The 24,291-nt window shown below is 35.7% G+C and overlaps 1 protein-coding gene across 1 annotated transcript in view; it reads right to left on the bottom strand.

Annotated features, from left to right (window-relative positions):
* tmem266 (transmembrane protein 266) overlaps positions 1-24,291 on the bottom strand; it is a gene marked incomplete at its 5' end in the record, with an annotated part of 85,466 nt that overhangs the window by 14,871 nt on the left and 46,304 nt on the right. The gene's annotated exons all lie outside the window — the stretch shown is intronic.

Genomic DNA, 24,291 nt, shown 5'->3' with positions numbered 1-24,291 from the left:
CTCCGCAATTTTTTTTTTTTAAATCAAAAAACATGGGCTATAACCCATCGTTTTTTCATTTCGTCATTTTTTTCAAATCCTCAAAAATGATGAAAAATGGCGCGCTATAGTATGCCGTACGATATGGGCTATAGCCCACAGTCCAAAATGATGAGAAACGAGGCTAACTTTTTTTTTCAAAATTTCAAAAGACATGGGCTATAACCCATCGTTTTTTTCATTTTTTCATTTTTTTCAAATCCTAAAAAATGATGAAAAACGGCGTGCCATAGTATGCCGTACGATATGGGCTATAGCCCACGGTCCAAAATGATGAGAAACGAGGCTAACTTTTTTTTTCAAAATTTCAAAAAACATGGGCTATAACCCATCGTTTTTGTCATTTTGTCATTTTTTTCAAATCCTCAAAAATGATGAAAAACAGCGTGCTATAGTATGCCGTACGATATGGGCTATAGCCCATGGTCCAAAATGATGAGAAACGAGGCTAACTTTTTTTTTCAAAATTTCAAAAAACATGGGCTATAACCCATCGTTTTTGTCATTTCGTCATTTTTTTCAAATCCTCAAAAATGATGAAAAACGGCGTGCCATAGTATGCCGTACGATATGGGCTATAGCCCACGGTCCAAAATGATGAGAAACGAGGCTAACTTTTTTTTTCAAAATTTCAAAAAACATGGGCTATAACCCATCGTTTTTGTCATTTTGTCATTTTTTTCAAATCCTCAAAAATGATGAAAAACTGCGCGCTATAGTATGCCGTACGATATGGGCTATAGCCCACAGTCCAAAATGATGAGAAACGAAGCTAACTTTTTTTTTCAAAATTTCAAAAAACATGGGCTATAACCCATCGTTTTTGTCATTTCGTCATTTTTTTCAAATCTTCAAAAATGATGAAAAACGCCACGCTATAGTATGCCGTACGATATGGGCTATAGCCCATGGTCCAAAATGATGAGAAACGAGGCTAACTTTTTTTTTCAAAATTTCAAAAAACATGGGCTATAACCCATCGTTTTTGTCATTTAGTCATTTTTTTCAAATCCTCAAAAATGATGAAAAACGGCGTGCCATAGTATGCCGTACGATATGGGCTATAGCCCACGGTCCAAAATGATGAGAAACGAGGCTACCTTTTTTTTTCAAAATTTCAAAAAACATGGGCTATAACCCATCGTTTTTGTCATTTCGTCATTTTTTTTCAAGTCCTCAAAAATGATGAAAAATAGCGCGCTATAGTATGCCGTACGATATGGGCTATAGCCCACGGTCCAAAATGATGAGAAACGAGGCTAACTTTTTTTTTCAAAATTTCAAAAAACATGGGCTATAACCCATCGTTTTTGTCATTTCGTCATTTTTTTCAAATCCTCAAAAATGATGAAAAATAGCGCGCTATAGTATGCCGTACGATATGGGCTATAGCCCACAGTCCAAAATGATGAGAAACGAGGCTAACTTTTTTTTCCAAAATTTCAAAAAACATGGGCTATAACCCATCGTTTTTGTCATTTCGTCATTTTTTTCAAATCCTCAAAAATGATGAAAAATAGCGCGCTATAGTATGCCGTATGATATGGGCTATAGCCCATGGTCCAAAATGATGAGAAACGAGGCTAACTTTTTTTTTCAAAATTTCAAAAAACATGGGCTATAACCCATCGTTTTTGTCATTTCGTCATTTTTTCAAATCCTCAAAAATGATGAAAAATAGTGCGCTATAGTATGCCGTACGATATGGGCTATAGCCCACGGTCCAAATAATGAGAAACGAGGCTAACTTTTTTTTTTTAAATTTCAAAAAACATGGGCTATAACCCATCGTTTTTGTCATTTCGTCATTTTTTTCAAATCCTCAAAAATGATGAAAAATAGCGCGCTATAGTATGCCGTACGATATGGGCTATAGCCCACAGTCCAAAATGATGAGAAACGAAGCTAACTTTTTTTTTCAAAATTTCAAAAAACATGGGCTATAACCCATCGTTTTTGTCATTTCGTCATTTTTTTCAAATCTTCAAAAATGATGAAAAACGGCGCGCTATAGTATGCCGTACGATATGGGCTATAGCCCACAGTCCAAAATGATGAGAAACGAGGCTTACTTTTTTTTCCAAAATTTCAAAAAACATGGGCTATAACCCATCGTTTTTTTCATTTCGTCATTTTTTTCAAATCCTCAAAAATGATGAAAAACGGCGTGCCATAGTATGCCGTATGATATGGGCTATAGCCCATGGTCCAAAATGATGAGAAACGAGGCTAACTTTTTTTTTCAAAATTTCAAAAAACATGGGCTATAACCCATCGTTTTTGTCATTTCGTCATTTTTTTCAAATCCTCAAAAATGATGAAAAATAGCGCGCTATAGTATGCCGTACGATATGGGCTATAGCCCACAGTCCAAAATGATGAGAAACGAAGCTAACTTTTTTTTTCAAAATTTCAAAAAACATGGGCTATAACCCATCGTTTTTGTCATTTCGTCATTTTTTTCAAATCTTCAAAAATGATGAAAAAAGGCGCGCCATAGTATGCCGTACGATATGGGCTATAGCCCACGGTCCAAAATGATGAGAAACGAGGCTACCTTTTTTTTTCAAAATTTCAAAAAACATGGGCTATAACCCATCGTTTTTGTCATTTCGTCATTTTTTTTCAAGTCCTCAAAAATGATGAAAAATAGCGCGCTATAGTATGCCGTACGATATGGGCTATAGCCCACGGTCCAAAATGATGAGAAACGAGGCTAACTTTTTTTTTCAAAATTTCAAAAAACATGGGCTATAACCCATCGTTTTTGTCATTTCGTCATTTTTTTCAAATCCTCAAAAATGATGAAAAATAGCGCGCTATAGTATGCCGTACGATATGGGCTATAGCCCACAGTCCAAAATGATGAGAAACGAGGCTAACTTTTTTTTCCAAAATTTCAAAAAACATGGGCTATAACCCATCGTTTTTGTCATTTCGTCATTTTTTTCAAATCCTCAAAAATGATGAAAAATAGCGCGCTATAGTATGCCGTATGATATGGGCTATAGCCCATGGTCCAAAATGATGAGAAACGAGGCTAACTTTTTTTTTCAAAATTTCAAAAAACATGGGCTATAACCCATCGTTTTTGTCATTTCGTCATTTTTTCAAATCCTCAAAAATGATGAAAAATAGTGCGCTATAGTATGCCGTACGATATGGGCTATAGCCCACGGTCCAAATAATGAGAAACGAGGCTAACTTTTTTTTTTTAAATTTCAAAAAACATGGGCTATAACCCATCGTTTTTGTCATTTCGTCATTTTTTTCAAATCCTCAAAAATGATGAAAAATAGCGCGCTATAGTATGCCGTACGATATGGGCTATAGCCCACAGTCCAAAATGATGAGAAACGAAGCTAACTTTTTTTTTCAAAATTTCAAAAAACATGGGCTATAACCCATCGTTTTTGTCATTTCGTCATTTTTTTCAAATCTTCAAAAATGATGAAAAACGGCGCGCTATAGTATGCCGTACGATATGGGCTATAGCCCACAGTCCAAAATGATGAGAAACGAGGCTTACTTTTTTTTTCAAAATTTCAAAAAACATGGGCTATAACCCATCGTTTTTTTCATTTCGTCATTTTTTTCAAATCCTCAAAAATGATGAAAAACGGCGTGCCATAGTATGCCGTATGATATGGGCTATAGCCCATGGTCCAAAATGATGAGAAACGAGGCTAACTTTTTTTTTCAAAATTTCAAAAAACATGGGCTATAACCCATCGTTTTTGTCATTTCGTCATTTTTTTCAAATCCTCAAAAATGATGAAAAATAGCGCGCTATAGTATGCCGTACGATATGGGCTATAGCCCACAGTCCAAAATGATGAGAAACGAAGCTAACTTTTTTTTTCAAAATTTCAAAAAACATGGGCTATAACCCATCGTTTTTGTCATTTCGTCATTTTTTTCAAATCTTCAAAAATGATGAAAAAAGGCGCGCCATAGTATGCCGTACGATATGGGCTATAGCCCACGGTCCAAAATGATGAGAAACGAGGCTATTTTTTTTCTAAATTTCAAAAAACATGGGCTATAAGCCATCGTTTTTGTCATTTCGTCATTTTTTTCAAATCCTCAAAAATGATGAAAAATAGCGCGCTATAGTATGCCGTACGATATGGGCTATAGCCCACAGTCCAAAATGATGAGAAACGAGGCTAACTTTTTTTTTTCAAAATTTTAAAAAACATGGGCTATAACCCATCGTTTTTGTCATTTCGTCATTTTTTTCAAATCTTCAAAAATGATGAAAAACGGCGCGCTATAGTATGCCGTACGATATGGGCTATAGCCCATGGTCCAAAATGATGAGAAACGAGGCTAACTTTTTTTTTCAAAATTTCAAAAAACATGGGCTATAACCCATCGTTTTTGTCATTTCGTCATTTTTTTCAAATCCTCAAAAATGATGAAAAACGGCGTGCCATAGTATGCCCTACGATATGGGCTATAGCCCACGGTCCAAAATGATGAGAAACGAGGCTAACTTTTTTTTTCAAAATTTCAAAAAACATGGGCTATAACCCATCGTTTTTGTCATTTCGTCATTTTTTTCAAATCCTCAAAAATGATGAAAAATGCCGCGCTATAGTATGCCGTACGATATGGGCTATAGCCCATGGTCCAAAAAGATGAGAAACGAGGCTAACTTTTTTTTTCAAAATTTCAAAAAACATGGGCTATAACCCATCGTTTTTGTCATTTCGTCATTTTTTTTAAATCCTCAAAAATGATGAAAAACGGCGTGCCATAGTATGCCGTACGATATGGGCTATAGCCCACGGTCCAAAATGATGAGAAACGAGGCTAACTTTTTTTTTCAAAATTTCAAAAAACATGGGCTATAACCCATCGTTTTTGTCATTTCGTCATTTTTTTCAAATCCTCAAAAATGATGAAAAATAGCGCGCTATAGTATGCCGTACGATATGGGCTATAGCCCACAGTCCAGAATGATGAGAAACGAGGCTAACTTTTTTTTTCAAAATTTCAAAAAACATGGGCTATAACCCATCGTTTTTGTCATTTCGTCATTTTTTTCAAATCTTCAAAAATGATGAAAAACGGCGCGCCATAGTATGCCGTACGATATGGGCTATAGCCCACAGTCCAAAATGATGAGAAACGAGGCTAATTCTTTTTTCTAAATTTCAAAAAACATGGGCTATAACCCATCGTTTTTGTCATTTCGTCATTTTTTTCAAATCCTCAAAAATGATGAAAAATAGCGCGCTATAGTATGCCGTACGATATGGGCTATAGCCCACAGTCCAAAATGATGAGAAACGAGGCTAACTTTTTTTTTCAAAATTTCAAAAAACATGGGCTATAACCCATCGTTTTTGTCATTTCGTCATTTTTTTCAAATCTTCAAAAATGATGAAAAACGGCGCGCTATAGTATGCCGTACGATATGGGCTATAGCCCATGGTCCAAAATGATGAGAAACGAGGCTAACTTTTTTTTTTTAAATTTCAAAAAACATGGGCTATAACCCATCGTTTTTGTCATTTCGTCATTTTTTTCAAATCCTCAAAAATGATGAAAAACGGCGTGCCATAGTATGCCCTACGATATGGGCTATAGCCCACGGTCCAAAATGATGAGAAACGAGGCTAACTTTTTTTTTCAAAATTTCAAAAAACATGGGCTATAACCCATCGTTTTTGTCATTTCGTCATTTTTTTCAAATCCTCAAAAATGATGAAAAATGCCGCGCTTTAGTATGCCGTACGATATGGGCTATAGCCCACAGTCCAAAATGATGAGAAACGAGGCTAACTTTTTTTTTCAAAATTTCAAAAAACATGGGCTATAACCCATCGTTTTTGTCATTTCGTCATTTTTTTCAAATCTTCAAAAATGATGAAAAACGGCGCGCTATAGTATGCCGTACGATATGGGCTATAGCCCATGGTCCAAAAAGATGAGAAACGAGGCTAACTTTTTTTTTCAAAATTTAAAAAAACATGGGCTATAACCCATCGTTTTTGTCATTTCGTCATTTTTTTTAAATCCTCAAAAATGATGAAAAACGGCGTGCCATAGTATGCCGTACGATATGGGCTATAGCCCACGGTCCAAAATGATGAGAAACGAGGCTAACTTTTTTTTTCAAAATTTCAAAAAACATGGGCTATAACCCATCGTTTTTGTCATTTCGTCATTTTTTTCAAATCCTCAAAAATGATGAAAAATAGCGCGCTATAGTATGCCGTACGATATGGGCTATAGCCCACAGTCCAAAATGATGAGAAACGAAGCTAACTTTTTTTTTCAAAATTTCAAAAAACATGGGCTATAACCCATCGTTTTTGTCATTTCGTCATTTTTTTCAAATCTTCAAAAATGATGAAAAACGGCGCGCTATAGTATGCCGTATGATATGGGCTATAGCCCATGGTCCAAAATGATGAGAAACGAGGCTAACTTTTTTTTTCAAAATTTCAAAAAACATGGGCTATAACCCATCGTTTTTGTCATTTCGTCATTTTTTCAAATCCTCAAAAATGATGAAAAACGGCGTGCCATAGTATGCCGTACGATATGGGCTATAGCCCACGGTCCAAAATGATGAGAAACGAGGCTAACTTTTTTTTTCAAAATTTCAAAAAACATGGGTATATAACCCATCGTTTTTGTCATTTCGTCATTTTTTTCAAATCCTCAAAAATGATGAAAAATAGCGCGCTATAGTATGCCGTACGATATGGGCTATAGCCCACAGTCCAAAATGATGAGAAACGAAGCTAACTTTTTTTTTCAAAATTTCAAAAAACATGGGCTATAACCCATCGTTTTTGTCATTTCGTCATTTTTTTCAAATCTTCAAAAATGATGAAAAACGGCGCGCTATAGTATGCCGTAGTATAGCGCGCCGTTTTTCATCATTTTTGAGGATTTGAAAAAAATGAAAAAATGAAAAAATAAATCCGCAATTTCCACAATTTCCATTTCCGCAAATTCCGCAATTACCATTTCCTCAATTTCCTCAATTTCCTCAATTTCCGCAATTCCGCAATTTGACAAAAACGATGGGTTATAGCCCATGTTTTTTGAAATTTTGAAAAAAAAAGTTAGCCTCGTTTCTCATCATTTTGGACCGTGGGCTATAGCCCATATCGTACGGCATACTATAGCGTGCAGTTTTTCATCATTTTTGAAGATTTGAAAAAAATGACGAAATGACAAAAACGATGGGTTATATCCCATGTTTTTTGAAATTTTGAAAAAAAAAGTTAGCCTCGTTTCTCATCATTTTGGACCGTGGGCTATAGCCCATATCGTACGGCATACTATAGCGCGCCGTTTTTCATCATTTTTGAGGATTTGAAAAAAATTAAAAAATTAAAAAATAAATCCGCACTTTCCGCAATTTCCACAATTTCCATTTCCGCAAATTCCGCAATTACCATTTCCTCAATTTCCTCAATTTCCGCAATTCCGCAATTTGACAAAAACGATGGGTTATAGCCCATGTTTTTTGAAATTTTGAAAAAAATAAGTTAGCCTCGTTTCTCATCATTTTGGACCGTGGTCGTACGGCCCATATCGTACGGCATACTATAGCGCTCCGTTTTTCATCATTTTTGAATATTTGAAAAAAATGACGAAATGACAAAAACGATGGGTTATAGCCCATGTTTTTTGAAATTTTGAAAAAAACAAGTTAGCCTCGTTTCTCATCATTTTGGACCGTGGGCTATAGCCCATATCGTACGGCATACTATAGCGCGCAGTTTTTCATCATTTTTGAAGATTTGAAAAAAATGACGAAATGACAAAAACGATGGGTTATAGCCCATGTTTTTTGAAATTTTGAAAAAAAAAGTTAGCCTCGTTTCTCATCATTTTGGACCGTGGGCTATAGCCCATATCGTACGGCATACTATAGCGTGCAGTTTTTCATCATTTTTGAAGATTTGAAAAAATGACGAAATGATAAAAACGATGGGTTATAGCCCATGTTTTTTGAAATTTTGGAAAAAAAAGTTAGCCTCGTTTCTCATCATTTTGGACCGTGGTCGTACGGCCCATATCGTACGGCATACTATAGCGCGCCGTTTTTCATCATTTTTGAATATTTGAAAAAAATTACGAAATGACAAAAACGATGGGTTATAGCCCATGTTTTTTGAAATTTTGAAAAAAAAAAGTTAGCCTCGTTTCTCATCATTTTGGACCGTGGGCTATAGCCCATATCGTACGGCATACTATAGCGCGCAGTTTTTCATCATTTTTGAAGATTTGAAAAAAATGACGAAATGACAAAAACGATGGGTTATAGCCCATGTTTTTTGAAATTTTGAAAAAAAAAGTTAGCCTCGTTTCTCATCATTTTGGACCGTGGGCTATAGCCCATATCGTACGGCATACTATAGCGTGCAGTTTTTCATCATTTTTGAAGATTTGAAAAAATGACGAAATGACAAAAACGATGGGTTATAGCCCATGTTTTTTGAAATTTTGAAAAAAATAAGTTAGCCTCGTTTCTCATCATTTTGGACCGTGGGCTATAGCCCATATCGTACGGCATACTATAGCGCGCAATTTTTCATCATTTTTGAAGATTTAAAAAAAATGACGAAATGACAAAAACGATGGGTTATAGCCCATGTTTTTTGAAATTTTGGAAAAAAAAGTTAGCCTCGTTTCTCATCATTTTGGACCGTGGTCGTACGGCCCATATCGTACGGCATACTATAGCGCGCCGTTTTTCATCATTTTTGAATATTTGAAAAAAATGACGAAATGACAAAAACGATGGGTTATAGCCCATGTTTTTTGAAATTTTGAAAAAAAAAGTTAGCCTCGTTTCTCATCATTTTGGACCGTGGTCGTACGGCCCATATCGTACGGCATACTATAGCGTGCAGTTTTTCATCATTTTTGAAGATTTGAAAAAATGACGAAATGATAAAAACGATGGGTTATAGCCCATGTTTTTTGAAATTTTGAAAAAAAAAGTTAGCCTCGTTTCTCATCATTTTGGACCGTGGGCTATAGCCCATATCGTACGGCATACTATAGCGTGCAGTTTTTCATCATTTTTGAAGATTTGAAAAAATGACGAAATGACAAAAACGATGGGTTATAGCCCATGTTTTTTGAAATTTTGAAAAAAAAAGTTAGCCTCGTTTCTTATCATTTTGGACCGTGGGCTATAGCCCATATCGTACGGCATACTATAGCGTGCAGTTTTTCATCATTTTTGAAGATTTTAAAAAAATGACGAAATGACAAAAACGATGGGTTATAGCCCATGTTTTTTGAAATTTTGAAAAAAAAAGTTAGCCTCGTTTCTCATCATTTTGGACCGTGGGCTATAGCCCATATCGTACGGCATACTATAGCGCGCAGTTTTTCATCATTTTTGAAGATTTGAAAAAAAGTGACGAAATGACAAAAACGATGGGTTATAGCCCATGTTTTTTGAAATTTTGAAAAAAAAAGTTAGCCTCGTTTCTCATCATTTTGGACCGTGGGCTATAGCCCATATCGTACGGCATACTATAGCGCGCCGTTTTTCATCATTTTTGAAGATTTGAAAAAAATGACGAAATGACAAAAACGATGGGTTATAGCCCATGTTTTTTGAAAATTTGAAAAAAAAAGTTAGCCTCGTTTCTCATCATTTTGGACCGTGGGCTATAGCCCATATCGTACGGCATACTATAGCGCGCAGTTTTTCATCATTTTTGAAGATTTGAAAAAAATGACGAAATGACAAAAACGATGGGTTATAGCCCATGTTTTTTGAAATTTTGAAAAAAAAAGTTAGCCTCATTTCTCATCATTTTGGACCGTGGGCTATAGCCCATATCGTACGGCATACTATAGCGCGCAGTTTTTCATCATTTTTGAAGATTTGAAAAAAATGACGAAATGACAAAAACGATGGGTTATAGCCCATGTTTTTTGAAATTTTGAAAAAAAAAGTTAGCCTCGTTTCTCATCATTTTGGACCGTGGGCTATAGCCCATATCGTACGGCATACTATAGCGTGCAGTTTTTCATCATTTTTGAAGATTTGAAAAAAATGACGAAATGAAAAAAACGATGGGTTATAGCCCATGTTTTTTGAAATTTTGAAAAAAAAAGTTAGCCTCGTTTCTCATCATTTTGGACCGTGGGCTATAGCCCATATCGTACGGCATACTATAGCGCGCAGTTTTTCATCATTTTTGAAGATTTGAAAAAAATGACGAAATGACAAAAAACAATGGGTTATAGCCCATGTTTTTTGAAATTTTGAAAAAAAAAGTTAGCCTCGTTTCTCATCATTTTGGACCGTGGGCTATAGCCCATATCGTACGGCATACTATAGCGTGCAGTTTTTCATCATTTTTGAAGATTTGAAAAAAATGACGAAATGAAAAAAACGATGGGTTATAGCCCATGTTTTTTGAAATTTTGAAAAAATAAGTTAGCCTCGTTTCTCATCATTTTGGACCGTGGGCTATAGCCCATATCGTACGGCATACTATAGCGCGCAGTTTTTCATCATTTTTGAAGATTTGAAAAAAATGACGAAATGACAAAAACGATGGGTTATAGCCCATGTTTTTTGAAATTTTGAAAAAAAAAGTTAGCCTCGTTTCTCATCATTTTGGACCGTGGGCTATAGCCCATATCGTACGGCATACTATAGCGCGCCGTTTTTCATCATTTTTGAGGATTTAAAAAAAATGAAAAAATGAAAAAATAAATCAGCAATTTCCGCAATTTCCACAATTTCCATTTCCGCAAATTCCGCAATTACCATTTCCTCAATTTCCTCAATTTCCTCAATTTCCGCAATTCCGCAATTTGACAAAAACGATGGGTTATAGCCCATGTTTTTTGAAATTCTAAAAAAAAAAGTTAGCCTCATTTCTCATAATTTTGGACCGTGGGCTATAGCCCATATCGTACGGCATACGATAGCGCGCAGTTTTTCATCATTTTTGAAGATTTGAAAAAAATGACGAAATGACAAAAACGATGGGTTATAGCCCATGTTTTTTGAAATTTTGAAAAAAGAAGTTAGCCTCGTTTCTCATCATTTTGGACCGTGGGCTATAGCCCATATCGTACGGCATACTATAGCGCGCAGTTTTTCATCATTTTTGAAGATTTGAAAAAAATGACGAAATGACAAAAATGATGGGTTATAGCCCATGTTTTTTGAAATTTTGAAAAAAAAAGTTAGCCTCGTTTCTCATCATTTTGGACCGTGGGCTATAGCCCATATCGTACGGCATACTATAGCGCGCAGTTTTTCATCATTTTTGAAGATTTGAAAAAAATGACGAAATGACAAAAACGATGGGTTATAGCCCATGTTTTTTGAAATTTTGAAAAAAAAAGTTAGCCTCGTTTCTCATCATTTTGGACCGTGGGCTATAGCCCATATCGTACGGCATACTATAGCGTGCAGTTTTTCATCATTTTTGAAGATTTGAAAAAAATGACGAAATGACAAAAACGATGGGTTATAGCCCATGTTTTTTGAAATTTTGAAAAAAAAAGTTAGCCTCGTTTCTCATCATTTTGGACCGTGGGCTATAGCCCATATCGTACGGCATACTATAGCGTGCAGTTTTTCATCATTTTTGAAGATTTGAAAAAAATGACGAAATGACAAAAACGATGGGTTATAGCCCATGTTTTTTGAAATTTTGAAAAAAAAAGTTAGCCTCGTTTCTCATCATTTTGGACCGTGGGCTATAGCCCATATCGTACGGCATACTATAGCGCGCAGTTTTTCATCATTTTTGAAGATTTGAAAAAAATGACGAAATGACAAAAAACAATGGGTTATAGCCCATGTTTTTTGAAATTTTGAAAAAAAAAGTTAGCCTCGTTTCTCATCATTTTGGACCGTGGGCTATAGCCCATATCGTACGGCATACTATAGCGTGCAGTTTTTCATCATTTTTGAAGATTTGAAAAAAATGACGAAATGAAAAAAACGATGGGTTATAGCCCATGTTTTTTGAAATTTTGAAAAAATAAGTTAGCCTCGTTTCTCATCATTTTGGACCGTGGGCTATAGCCCATATCGTACGGCATACTATAGCGCGCAGTTTTTCATCATTTTTGAAGATTTGAAAAAAATGACGAAATGACAAAAACGATGGGTTATAGCCCATGTTTTTTGAAATTTTGAAAAAAAAAGTTAGCCTCGTTTCTCATCATTTTGGACCGTGGGCTATAGCCCATATCGTACGGCATACTATAGCGCGCCGTTTTTCATCATTTTTGAGGATTTAAAAAAAATGAAAAAATGAAAAAATAAATCAGCAATTTCCGCAATTTCCACAATTTCCATTTCCGCAAATTCCGCAATTACCATTTCCTCAATTTCCTCAATTTCCTCAATTTCCGCAATTCCGCAATTTGACAAAAACGATGGGTTATAGCCCATGTTTTTTGAAATTCTAAAAAAAAAAGTTAGCCTCATTTCTCATAATTTTGGACCGTGGGCTATAGCCCATATCGTACGGCATACGATAGCGCGCAGTTTTTCATCATTTTTGAAGATTTGAAAAAAATGACGAAATGACAAAAACGATGGGTTATAGCCCATGTTTTTTGAAATTTTGAAAAAAGAAGTTAGCCTCGTTTCTCATCATTTTGGACCGTGGGCTATAGCCCATATCGTACGGCATACTATAGCGCGCAGTTTTTCATCATTTTTGAAGATTTGAAAAAAATGACGAAATGACAAAAATGATGGGTTATAGCCCATGTTTTTTGAAATTTTGAAAAAAAAAGTTAGCCTCGTTTCTCATCATTTTGGACCGTGGGCTATAGCCCATATCGTACGGCATACTATAGCGCGCAGTTTTTCATCATTTTTGAAGATTTGAAAAAAATGACGAAATGACAAAAACGATGGGTTATAGCCCATGTTTTTTGAAATTTTGAAAAAAAAAGTTAGCCTCGTTTCTCATCATTTTGGACCGTGGGCTATAGCCCATATCGTACGGCATACTATAGCGTGCAGTTTTTCATCATTTTTGAAGATTTGAAAAAAATGACGAAATGACAAAAACGATGGGTTATAGCCCATGTTTTTTGAAATTTTGAAAAAAAAAGTTAGCCTCGTTTCTCATCATTTTGGACCGTGGGCTATAGCCCATATCGTACGGCATACTATAGCGTGCAGTTTTTCATCATTTTTGAAGATTTGAAAAAAATGACGAAATGACAAAAACGATGGGTTATAGCCCATGTTTTTTGAAATTTTGAAAAAATAAGTTAGCCTCGTTTCTCATCATTTTGGACCGTGGGCTATAGCCCATATCGTACGGCATACTATAGCGCGCAGTTTTTCATCATTTTTGAAGATTTGAAAAAAATGACGAAATGACAAAAACGATGGGTTATAGCCCATGTTTTTTGAAATTTTGAAAAAAAAAGTTAGCCTCGTTTCTCATCATTTTGGACCGTGGGCTATAGCCCATATCGTACGGCATACTATAGCGCGCCGTTTTTCATCATTTTTGAGGATTTAAAAAAAATGAAAAAATGAAAAAATAAATCAGCAATTTCCGCAATTTCCACAATTTCCATTTCCGCAAATTCCGCAATTACCATTTCCTCAATTTCCTCAATTTCCTCAATTTCCGCAATTCCGCAATTTGACAAAAACGATGGGTTATAGCCCATGTTTTTTGAAATTCTAAAAAAAAAGTTAGCCTCATTTCTCATAATTTTGGACCGTGGGCTATAGCCCATATCGTACGGCATACGATAGCGCGCAGTTTTTCATCATTTTTGAAGATTTGAAAAAAATGACGAAATGACAAAAACGATGGGTTATAGCCCATGTTTTTTGAAATTTTGAAAAAAGAAGTTAGCCTCGTTTCTCATCATTTTGGACCGTGGGCTATAGCCCATATCGTACGGCATACTATAGCGCGCAGTTTTTCATCATTTTTGAAGATTTGAAAAAAATGACGAAATGACAAAAATGATGGGTTATAGCCCATGTTTTTTGAAATTTTGAAAAAAAAAGTTAGCCTCGTTTCTCATCATTTTGGACCGTGGGCTATAGCCCATATCGTACGGCATACTATAGCGCGCAGTTTTTCATCATTTTTGAAGATTTGAAAAAAATGACGAAATGACAAAAACGATGGGTTATAGCCCATGTTTTTTGAAATTTTGAAAAAAAAAGTTAGCCTCGTTTCTCATCATTTTGGACCGTGGGCTATAGCCCATATCGTACGGCATACTATAGCGTGCAGTTTTTCATCATTTTTGAAGATTTGAAAAAAATGACGAAATGACAAAAACGATGGGTTATAGCCCATGTTTTTTGAAATTTTGAAAAAAAAAGTTAGCCTCGTTTCTCATCATTTTGGACCGTGGGCTATAGCCCATATCGTACGGCATACTATAGCGTGCAGTTTTTCATCATTTTTGAAGATTTGAAAAAAATGACGAAATGACAAAAACGATGGGTTATAGCCCATGTTTTTTGAAATTTTGAAAAAAAAAGTTAGCCTCGTTTCTCATCATTTTGGACCGTGGGCTATAGCCCATATCGTACGGCATACTATAGCACACAGTTTTTCATCATTTTTGAAGATTTGAAAAAAATGACGAAATGACAAAAACGATGGGTTATAGCCCATGTTTTTTGAAATTTTGAAAAAAAAAGTTAGCCTCGTTTCTCATCATTTTGGACCGTGGGCTATAGCCCATATCATACGGCATACTATAGTGCGCCGTTTTTCATCATTTTTGAAGATTTGAAAAAAATGACGAAATGACAAAAACGATGGGTTATAGCCCATGTTTTTTGAAATTTTGAAAAAAAAAGTTAGCCTCGTTTCTCATCATTTTGGACCGTGGGCTATAGCCCATATCGTACGGCATACTATAGCGTGCAGTTTTTCATCATTTTTGAAGATTTGAAAAAAATGACGAAATGACAAAAACGATGGGTTATTGCCCATGTTTTTTGAAATTTTGAAAAAAAAAGTTTGCCTCGTTTCTCATCATTTTGGACCGTGGGCTATAGCCCATATCGTACGGCATACTATAGCGCGCAGTTTTTCATCATTTTTGAAGATTTGAAAAAAATGACGAAATGACAAAAACGATGGGTTATAGCCCATGTTTTTTGAAATTTTGAAAAAAAAAGTTAGCCTCGTTTCTCATCATTTTGGACCGTGGGCTATAGCCCATATCGTACGGCATACTATAGCGCGCAGTTTTTCATCATTTTTGAAGATTTGAAAAAAATGACGAAATGACAAAAACGATGGGTTATAGCCCATGTTTTTTGAAATTTTGAAAAAAAAAGTTAGCCTCGTTTCTCATCATTTTGGACCGTGGGCTATAGCCCATATCGTACGGCATACTATAGCGCGCCGTTTTTGATCAGTTTTGAGGATTTGAAAAAAATGAAAAAATGAAAACAAAAATCCGCAATTTCCGCAATTTCCACAATTTCCATTTCCGCAAATTCCGCAATTACCATTTCCTCAATTTCCTCAATTTCCGCAATTCCGCAATTTGACAAAAACGATGGGTTATAGCCCATGTTTTTTTAAATTTTGAAAAAAAAAGTTAGCCTCGTTTCTCATCATTTTGGACCGTGGGCTATAGCCCATATCGTACGGCATACTATAGCGTGCAGTTTTTCATCATTTTTGAAGATTTGAAAAAAATGACGAAATGAAAAAAACGATGGGTTATAGCCCATGTTTTTTGAAATTTTGAAAAAAAAAGTTAGCCTCGTTTCTCATCATTTTGGACCGTGGGCTATAGCCCATATCGTACGGCATACTATAGCGCGCAGTTTTTCATCATTTTTGAAGATTTGAAAAAAATGACGAAATGACAAAAACGATGGGTTATAGCCCATGTTTTTTGAAATTTTGAAAAAAAAAGTTAGCCTCGTTTCTCATCATTTTGGACTGTGGGCTATAGCCCATATCGTACGGCATACTATAGCGCGCCGTTTTTCATCATTTTTGAAGATTTGAAAAAAATGACGAAATGACAAAAACGATGGGTTATAGCCCATGTTTTTTGAAATTTTGAAAAAAAAAGTTAGCCTCGTTTCTCATCATTTTGGACCGTGGGCTATAGCCCATATCGTACGGCATACTATAGCGTGCAGTTTTTCATCATTTTTGAAGATTTGAAAAAAATGACGAAATGACAAAAACGATGGGTTATAGCCCATGTTTTTTGAAATTTTGAAAAAAAAAGTTAGCCTCGTTTCTCATCATTTTGGACCGTGGGCTATAGCCCATATCGTACGGCATACTATAGCGCGCAGTTTTTCATCATTTTTGAAGATTTGAAAAAAATGACGAAATGACAAAAACGATGGGTTATAGCCCATGTTTTTTGAAATTTTGAAAAAAAAAGTTAGCCTCGTTTCTCATCATTTTGGACCGTGGGCTATAGCCCATATCGTACGGCATACTATAGCGCGCAGTTTTTCATCATTTTTGAAGATTTGAAAAAAATGACGAAATGACAAAAACAATGGGTTATAGCCCATGTTTTTTGAAATTTTGAAAAAAAAAGTTAGCCTCGTTTCTCATCATTTTGGACTGTGGGCTATAGCCCATATCGTACGGCATACTATAGCGCGCCGTTTTTCATCATTTTTGAAGATTTGAAAAAAATGACGAAATGACAAAAACGATGGGTTATAGCCCATGTTTTTTGAAATTTTGAAAAAAAAAGTTAGCCTCGTTTCTCATCATTTTGGACCGTGGGCTATAGCCCATATCGTACGGCATACTATAGCGTGCAGTTTTTCATCATTTTTGAAGATTTGAAAAAAATGACGAAATGACAAAAACGATGGGTTATAGCCCATGTTTTTTGAAATTTTGAAAAAAAAAGTTAGCCTCGTTTCTCATCATTTTGGACCGTGGGCTATAGCCCATATCGTACGGCATACTATAGCGCGCAGTTTTTCATCATTTTTGAAGATTTGAAAAAAATGACGAAATGACAAAAACGATGGGTTATAGCCCATGTTTTTTGAAATTTTGAAAAAAAAAGTTAGCCTCGTTTCTCATCATTTTGGACCGTGGGCTATAGCCCATATCGTACGGCATACTATAGCGCGCAGTTTTTCATCATTTTTGAAGATTTGAAAAAAATTACGAAATGACAAAAACAATGGGTTATAGCCCATGTTTTTTGAAATTTTGAAAAAAAAAGTTAGCCTCGTTTCTCATCATTTTGGACCGTGGGCTATAGCCCATATCGTACGGCATACTATAGCGCGCCGTTTTTCATCATTTTTGAGGATTTAAAAAAAATGAAAAAATGAAAAAATAAATCCGCAATTTCCGCAATTTCCACAATTTCCATTTCCGCAAATTCCGCAATTACCATTTCCTCAATTTCCTCAATTTCCGCAATTCCGCAATTTGACAAAAACGATGGGTTATAGCCCATGTTTTTTGAAATTTTGAAAAAAAAAGTTAGCCTCGTTTCTCATCATTTTGGACCGTGGGCTATAGCCCATATCGTACGGCCTACTATAGCGTGCAGTTTTTCATCATTTTTGAAGATTTGAAAAAAATGACGAAATGACAAAAACGATGGGTTATAGCCCATGTTTTTTGAAATTTTGAAAAAAAAAAGTTAGCCTCGTTTCTCATCATTTTGGACCGTGGGCTATAGCCCATATCGTACGGCATACTATAGCGCGCAGTTTTTCATCATTTTTGAAGATTTGAAAAAAATGACGAAATGACAAAAACGATGGGTTATAGCCCATGTTTTTTGAAATTTTGAAAAAAAAAGTTAGCCTCGTTTCTCATCATTTTGGACCGTGGGCTATAGCCCATATCGTACGGCATACTATAGCGCGCAGTTTTTCATAATTTTTGAAGATTTGAAAAAAATGACGAAATGACAAAAACGATGGGTTATAGCCCATGTTTTTTGAAATTTTGAAAAAAAAAGTTAGCCTCGTTTCTCATCATTTTGGACCGTGGGGTATAGCCCATATCGTACGGCATACTATAGCGCGCCGTTTTTCATCATTTTTGAGGATTTGAAAAAAATGAAAAAATAAATCCGCAATTTCCACAATTTCCATTTCCGCAAATTCCGCAATTACCATTTCCTCAATTTCCTCAATTTCCGCAATTCCGCAATTTGACAAAAACGATGGGTTATAGCCCATGTTTTTTGAAATTTTGAAAAAAAAAGTTAGCCTCGTTTCTCATCATTTTGGACCGTGGGCTATAGCCCATATCGTACGGCATACTATAGCGTGCAGTTTTTCATCATTTTTGAAGATTTGAAAAAAATGACGAAATGAAAAAAACGATGGGTTATAGCCCATGTTTTTTGAAATTTTGAAAAAAAAAGTTAGCCTCGTTTCTCATTATTTTGGACCGTGGGCTATAGCCCATATCGTACGGCATACTATAGCGCGCAGTTTTTCATCATTTTTGAAGATTTGAAAAAAATGACGAAATGACAAAAACGATGGGTTATAGCCCATGTTTTTTGAAATTTTGAAAAAAAAAGTTAGCCTCGTTTGTCATCATTTTGGACCGTGGGCTATAGCCCATATCGTACGGCATACTATAGCGCGCCGTTTTTCATCATTTTTGAAGATTTGAAAAAAATGACGAAATGACAAAAACGATGGGTTATAGCCCATGTTTTTTGAAATTTTGAAAAAAAAAGTTAGCCTCGTTTCTCATCATTTTGGACCGTGGGCTATAGCCCATATCGTACGGCATACTATAGCGTGCAGTTTTTCATCATTTTTGAAGATTTGAAAAAAATGACGAAATGACAAAAACGATGGGTTATAGCCCATGTTTTTTGAAATTTTGAAAAAAAAAGTTAGCCTCGTTTCTCATCATTTTGGACCGTGGGCTATAGCCCATATCGTACGGCATACTATAGCGCGCAGTTTTTCATCATTTTTGAAGATTTGAAAAAAATGACGAAATGACAAAAACGATGGGTTATAGCCCATGTTTTTTGAAATTTTGAAAAAAAAAGTTAGCCTCGTTTCTCATCATTTTGGACCGTGGGCTATAGCCCATATCGTACGGCATACTATAGCGCGCCGTTTTTCATCATTTTTGAAGATTTGAAAAAAATGACGAAATGACAAAAACGATGGGTTATAGCCCATGTTTTTTGAAATTTTGAAAAAAAAAGTTAGCCTCGTTTCTCATCATTTTGGACCGTGGGCTATAGCCCATATCGTACGGCATACTATAGCGCGCCGTTTTTCATCATTTTTGAAGATTTGAAAAAAATGACGAAATGACAAAAACGATGGGTTATAGCCCATGTTTTTTGAAATTTTGAAAAAAAAAGTTAGCCTCGTTTCTCATCATTTTGGACCGTGGGCTATAGCCCATATCGTACGGCATACTATAGCGCGCAGTTTTTCATCATTTTTGAAGATTTGAAAAAAATGACGAAATGACAAAAACGATGGGTTATAGCCCATGTTTTTTGAAATTTTGAAAAAAAAAGTTAGCCTCGTTTCTCATCATTTTGGACCGTGGGCTATAGCCCATATCGTACGGCATACTATAGCGCGCAGTTTTTCATCATTTTTGAAGATTTGAAAAAATGACGAAATGACAAAAACGATGGGTTATAGCCCATGTTTTTTGAAATTTTGAAAAAAAAAGTTAGCCTCGTTTCTCATCATTTTGGACCGTGGGCTATAGCCCATATCGTACGGCATACTATAGCGCGCCGTTTTTCATCATTTTTGAAGATTTGAAAAAAATGACGAAATGACAAAAACGATGGGTTATAGCCCATGTTTTTTGAAATTTTGAAAAAAAAAGTTAGCCTCGTTTCTCATCATTTTGGACCGTGGGCTATAGCCCATATCGTACGGCATACTATAGCGCGCAGTTTTTCATCATTTTTGAAGATTTGAAAAAAATGACGAAATGACAAAAACGATGGGTTATAGCCCATGTTTTTTGAAATTTTGAAAAAAAAAGTTAGCCTCGTTTCTCATCATTTTGGACCGTGGGCTATAGCCCATATCGTACGGCATACTATAGCGCGCAGTTTTTCATCATTTTTGAAGATTTGAAAAAAATGACGAAATGACAAAAACGATGGGTTATAGCCCATGTTTTTTGAAATTTTGAAAAAAAAAGTTAGCCTCGTTTCTCATCATTTTGGACCGTGGGCTATAGCCCATATCGTACGGCATACTATAGCGTGCAGTTTTTCATCATTTTTGAAGATTTGAAAAAAATGACGAAATGAAAAAAACGATGGGTTATAGCCCATGTTTTTTGAAATTTTGAAAAAAAAAGTTAGCCTCGTTTCTCATTATTTTGGACCGTGGGCTATAGCCCATATCGTACGGCATACTATAGCGCGCAGTTTTTCATCATTTTTGAAGATTTGAAAAAAATGACGAAATGACAAAAACGATGGGTTATAGCCCATGTTTTTTGAAATTTTGAAAAAAAAAGTTAGCCTCGTTTGTCATCATTTTGGACCGTGGGCTATAGCCCATATCGTACGGCATACTATAGCGCGCAGTTTTTCATCATTTTTGAAGATTTGAAAAAAATGACGAAATGACAAAAACGATGGGTTATAGCCCATGTTTTTTGAAATTTTGAAAAAAAAAGTTAGCCTCGTTTCTCATCATTTTGGACCGTGGGCTATAGCCCATATCGTACGGCATACTATAGCGCGCCGTTTTTCATCATTTTTGAAGATTTGAAAAAAATGACGAAATGACAAAAACGATGGGTTATAGCCCATGTTTTTTGAAATTTTGAAAAAAAAAGTTAGCCTCGTTTCTCATCATTTTGGACCGTGGGCTATAGCCCATATCGTACGGCATACTATAGCGCGCCGTTTTTCATCATTTTTGAAGATTTGAAAAAAATGACGAAATGACAAAAACGATGGGTTATAGCCCATGTTTTTTGAAATTTTGAAAAAAAAAGTTAGCCTCGTTTCTCATCATTTTGGACCGTGGGCTATAGCCCATATCGTACGGCATACTATAGCGCGCAGTTTTTCATCATTTTTGAAGATTTGAAAAAAATGACGAAATGACAAAAACGATGGGTTATAGCCCATGTTTTTTGAAATTTTGAAAAAAAAAGTTAGCCTCGTTTCTCATCATTTTGGACCGTGGGCTATAGCCCATATCGTACGGCATACTATAGCGTGCAGTTTTTCATCATTTTTGAAGATTTGAAAAAAATGACGAAATGACAAAAACGATGGGTTATAGCCCATGTTTTTTGAAATTTTGAAAAAAAAAGTTAGCCTCGTTTCTCATCATTTTGGACCGTGGGCTATAGCCCATATCGTACGGCATACTATAGCGCGCAGTTTTTCATCATTTTTGAAGATTTGAAAAAAATGACGAAATGACAAAAACGATGGGTTATAGCCCATGTTTTTTGAAATTTTGAAAAAAAAAGTTAGCCTCGTTTCTCATCATTTTGGACCGTGGGCTATAGCCCATATCGTACGGCATACTATAGCGCGCAGTTTTTCATCATTTTTGAAGATTTGAAAAAAATGACGAAATGACAAAAACGATGGGTTATAGCCCATGTTTTTTGAAATTTTGAAAAAAAAAGTTAGCCTCGTTTCTCATCATTTTGGACCGTGGGCTATAGCCCATATCGTACGGCATACTATAGCGTGCAGTTTTTCATCATTTTTGAAGATTTGAAAAAAATGACGAAATGACAAAAACGATGGGTTATAGCCCATGTTTTTTGAAATTTTGAAAAAAAAAGTTAGCCTCGTTTCTCATCATTTTGGACCGTGGGCTATAGCCCATATCGTACGGCATACTATAGCGCGCAGTTTTTCATCATTTTTGAAGATTTGAAAAAAATGACGAAATGACAAAAACGATGGGTTATAGCCCATGTTTTTTGAAATTTTGAAAAAAAAAGTTAGCCTCGTTTCTCATCATTTTGGACCGTGGGCTATAGCCCATATCGTACGGCATACTATAGCGCGCAGTTTTTCATCATTTTTGAAGATTTGAAAAAAATGACGAAATGACAAAAACGATGGGTTATAGCCCATGTTTTTTGAAATTTTGAAAAAAAAAGTTAGCCTCGTTTCTCATCATTTTGGACCGTGGGCTATAGCCCATATCGTACGGCATACTATAGCGCGCCGTTTTTCATCATTTTTGAAGATTTGAAAAAAATGACGAAATGACAAAAACGATGGGTTATAGCCCATGTTTTTTGAAATTTTGAAAAAAAAAGTTAGCCTCGTTTCTCATCATTTTGGACCGTGGGCTATAGCCCATATCGTACGGCATACTATAGCGCGCCGTTTTTCATCATTTTTGAAGATTTGAAAAAAATGACGAAATGACAAAAACGATGGGTTATAGCCCATGTTTTTTGAAATTTTGAAAAAAAAAGTTAGCCTCGTTTCTCATCATTTTGGACCGTGGGCTATAGCCCATATCGTACGGCATACTATAGCGCGCAGTTTTTCATCATTTTTGAAGATTTGAAAAAAATGACGAAATGACAAAAACGATAGGTTATAGCCCATGTTTTTTGAAATTTTGAAAAAAAAAGTTAGCCTCGTTTCTCATCATTTTGGACCGTGGGCTATAGCCCATATCGTACAGCATACTATAGCGCGCAGTTTTTCATCATTTTTGAAGATTTGAAAAAAATGACGAAATGACAAAAACGATGGGTTATAGCCCATGTTTTTTGAAATTTTGAGGCAGGCAGGCAAAGAGCTACTCATGTTATGTTATTATAACAGCTACTCATGTTATGTGCAATAATTTGTGCAGTTATGGAAACAGCTCTTTGTGTTTATGCAAGAAAATGTAACACATTTATTTATTTACATATTGTGTGCATGCACATTGTACTTTGATACATTTTGCGAAAATAAAGCAATTGAAAGAGAGAAGTTATCAAGTATCATTAATGTCGTAATTTTATCTACTGGCCCCTGGCCCCTTGCCATTTTTGTAATGTGGCCCACAGGTAAATCTATTTGAGTATCCCTATTATACTGTACCTGTACTTTCCTTCAAAATAAATGTACGTATTATGATAGACCAGTGGTTTTCCACCAGTGGTCCTTGAGAGGGTTCCAGGTGGTCCCCAGCTAAATGGAGAGTTTCTAATCAAATGAACCTGTACAGGTCCATTTGAGGTGCAAACATAACCTAACATGCAAACTCCACACAGAAAGGCCCTTTCTCCAACCCCACATCGGGTATGGGCACTGATGAGAGAACACGCCCCCAGCAGGAATCTAGCTGTGAGGCGACAGCACTACCGACTGTGCCACCGTGCCCCTAAGAATTGATATTTTTACCTGTTATCTCTCCTAATGGTACCAACATCAATACAGCATGGAAATGTGGATAGAATCTCATCCAATCAAATGACAAACAAAATATTTAGTTTTAGTTCTGTGGCTCAAATATGGCCTCGATACAAAAAGGGTTAAACTCCTGTGATAGACCAAACTACTCCAGAAAATGATGATAGTAAGTGAGAGCATACAAGATTGTTTCATTTGTGGGAAGGGCAGTAAAGTACCAGAACATCTGAACAGCCATGACTTGTACAGGTGAGGTAAGTCTCATACCTGTTTGTGTATGACAAATATCATAAATGCTGTTTTAAGCTCAAGCTCAGCTATTTTTCAATACCTAAAGTATAACAATGCTAAAAACACCAAAAGGGGTTCCTGCCCAGAATGGGTTAAGCACACTTAAGTAATTGACAAAAAAAAAAAAAAAATGAAAGTGAGGACACTAAAATGTCACTCAAATAATAGTGATTAATGATTGAATTGTGTGTTTGGCTTTGAGCATTGGAACATATGAATCAAAAGAATGTCTGTTTGCCTTTTAGGCTTCCTAATAAAATAAATCCCAGCCGATATGACAACTTAAATATACAGTGAAATTATTGACATGTAATATTTTTAGCCAATCCTATCTACCTACCTACCTAGCTACAATGTACATTCTGTCTCAACACAAACTAAATGCCATTGACAATGAATAGAGAATTTACGTCATGTGTCTGAGCATGTATGTCGGTGGCCACCCTTGGCCAATAAGGGACCACCATTCTTGATGATGTACGATGATTAGAGCGCCCCTCACTTGACATGGGTGTGATTTTATGATCTACATATCAGCCTCTGTCTCAATCAGCATGTCTCAATTCATCACTGTTGAGCCCAGGCCTTCACCAGAGGTCCATATTGATAGTTGCT

Source organism: Protomyctophum bolini, assembly GCF_963924005.1.
Source record: "Protomyctophum bolini genome assembly, chromosome: 4".
Classification (NCBI taxonomy): domain Eukaryota; kingdom Metazoa; phylum Chordata; class Actinopteri; order Myctophiformes; family Myctophidae; genus Protomyctophum; species Protomyctophum bolini.
This window is presented reverse-complemented; position numbering and strand designations above follow the sequence as displayed.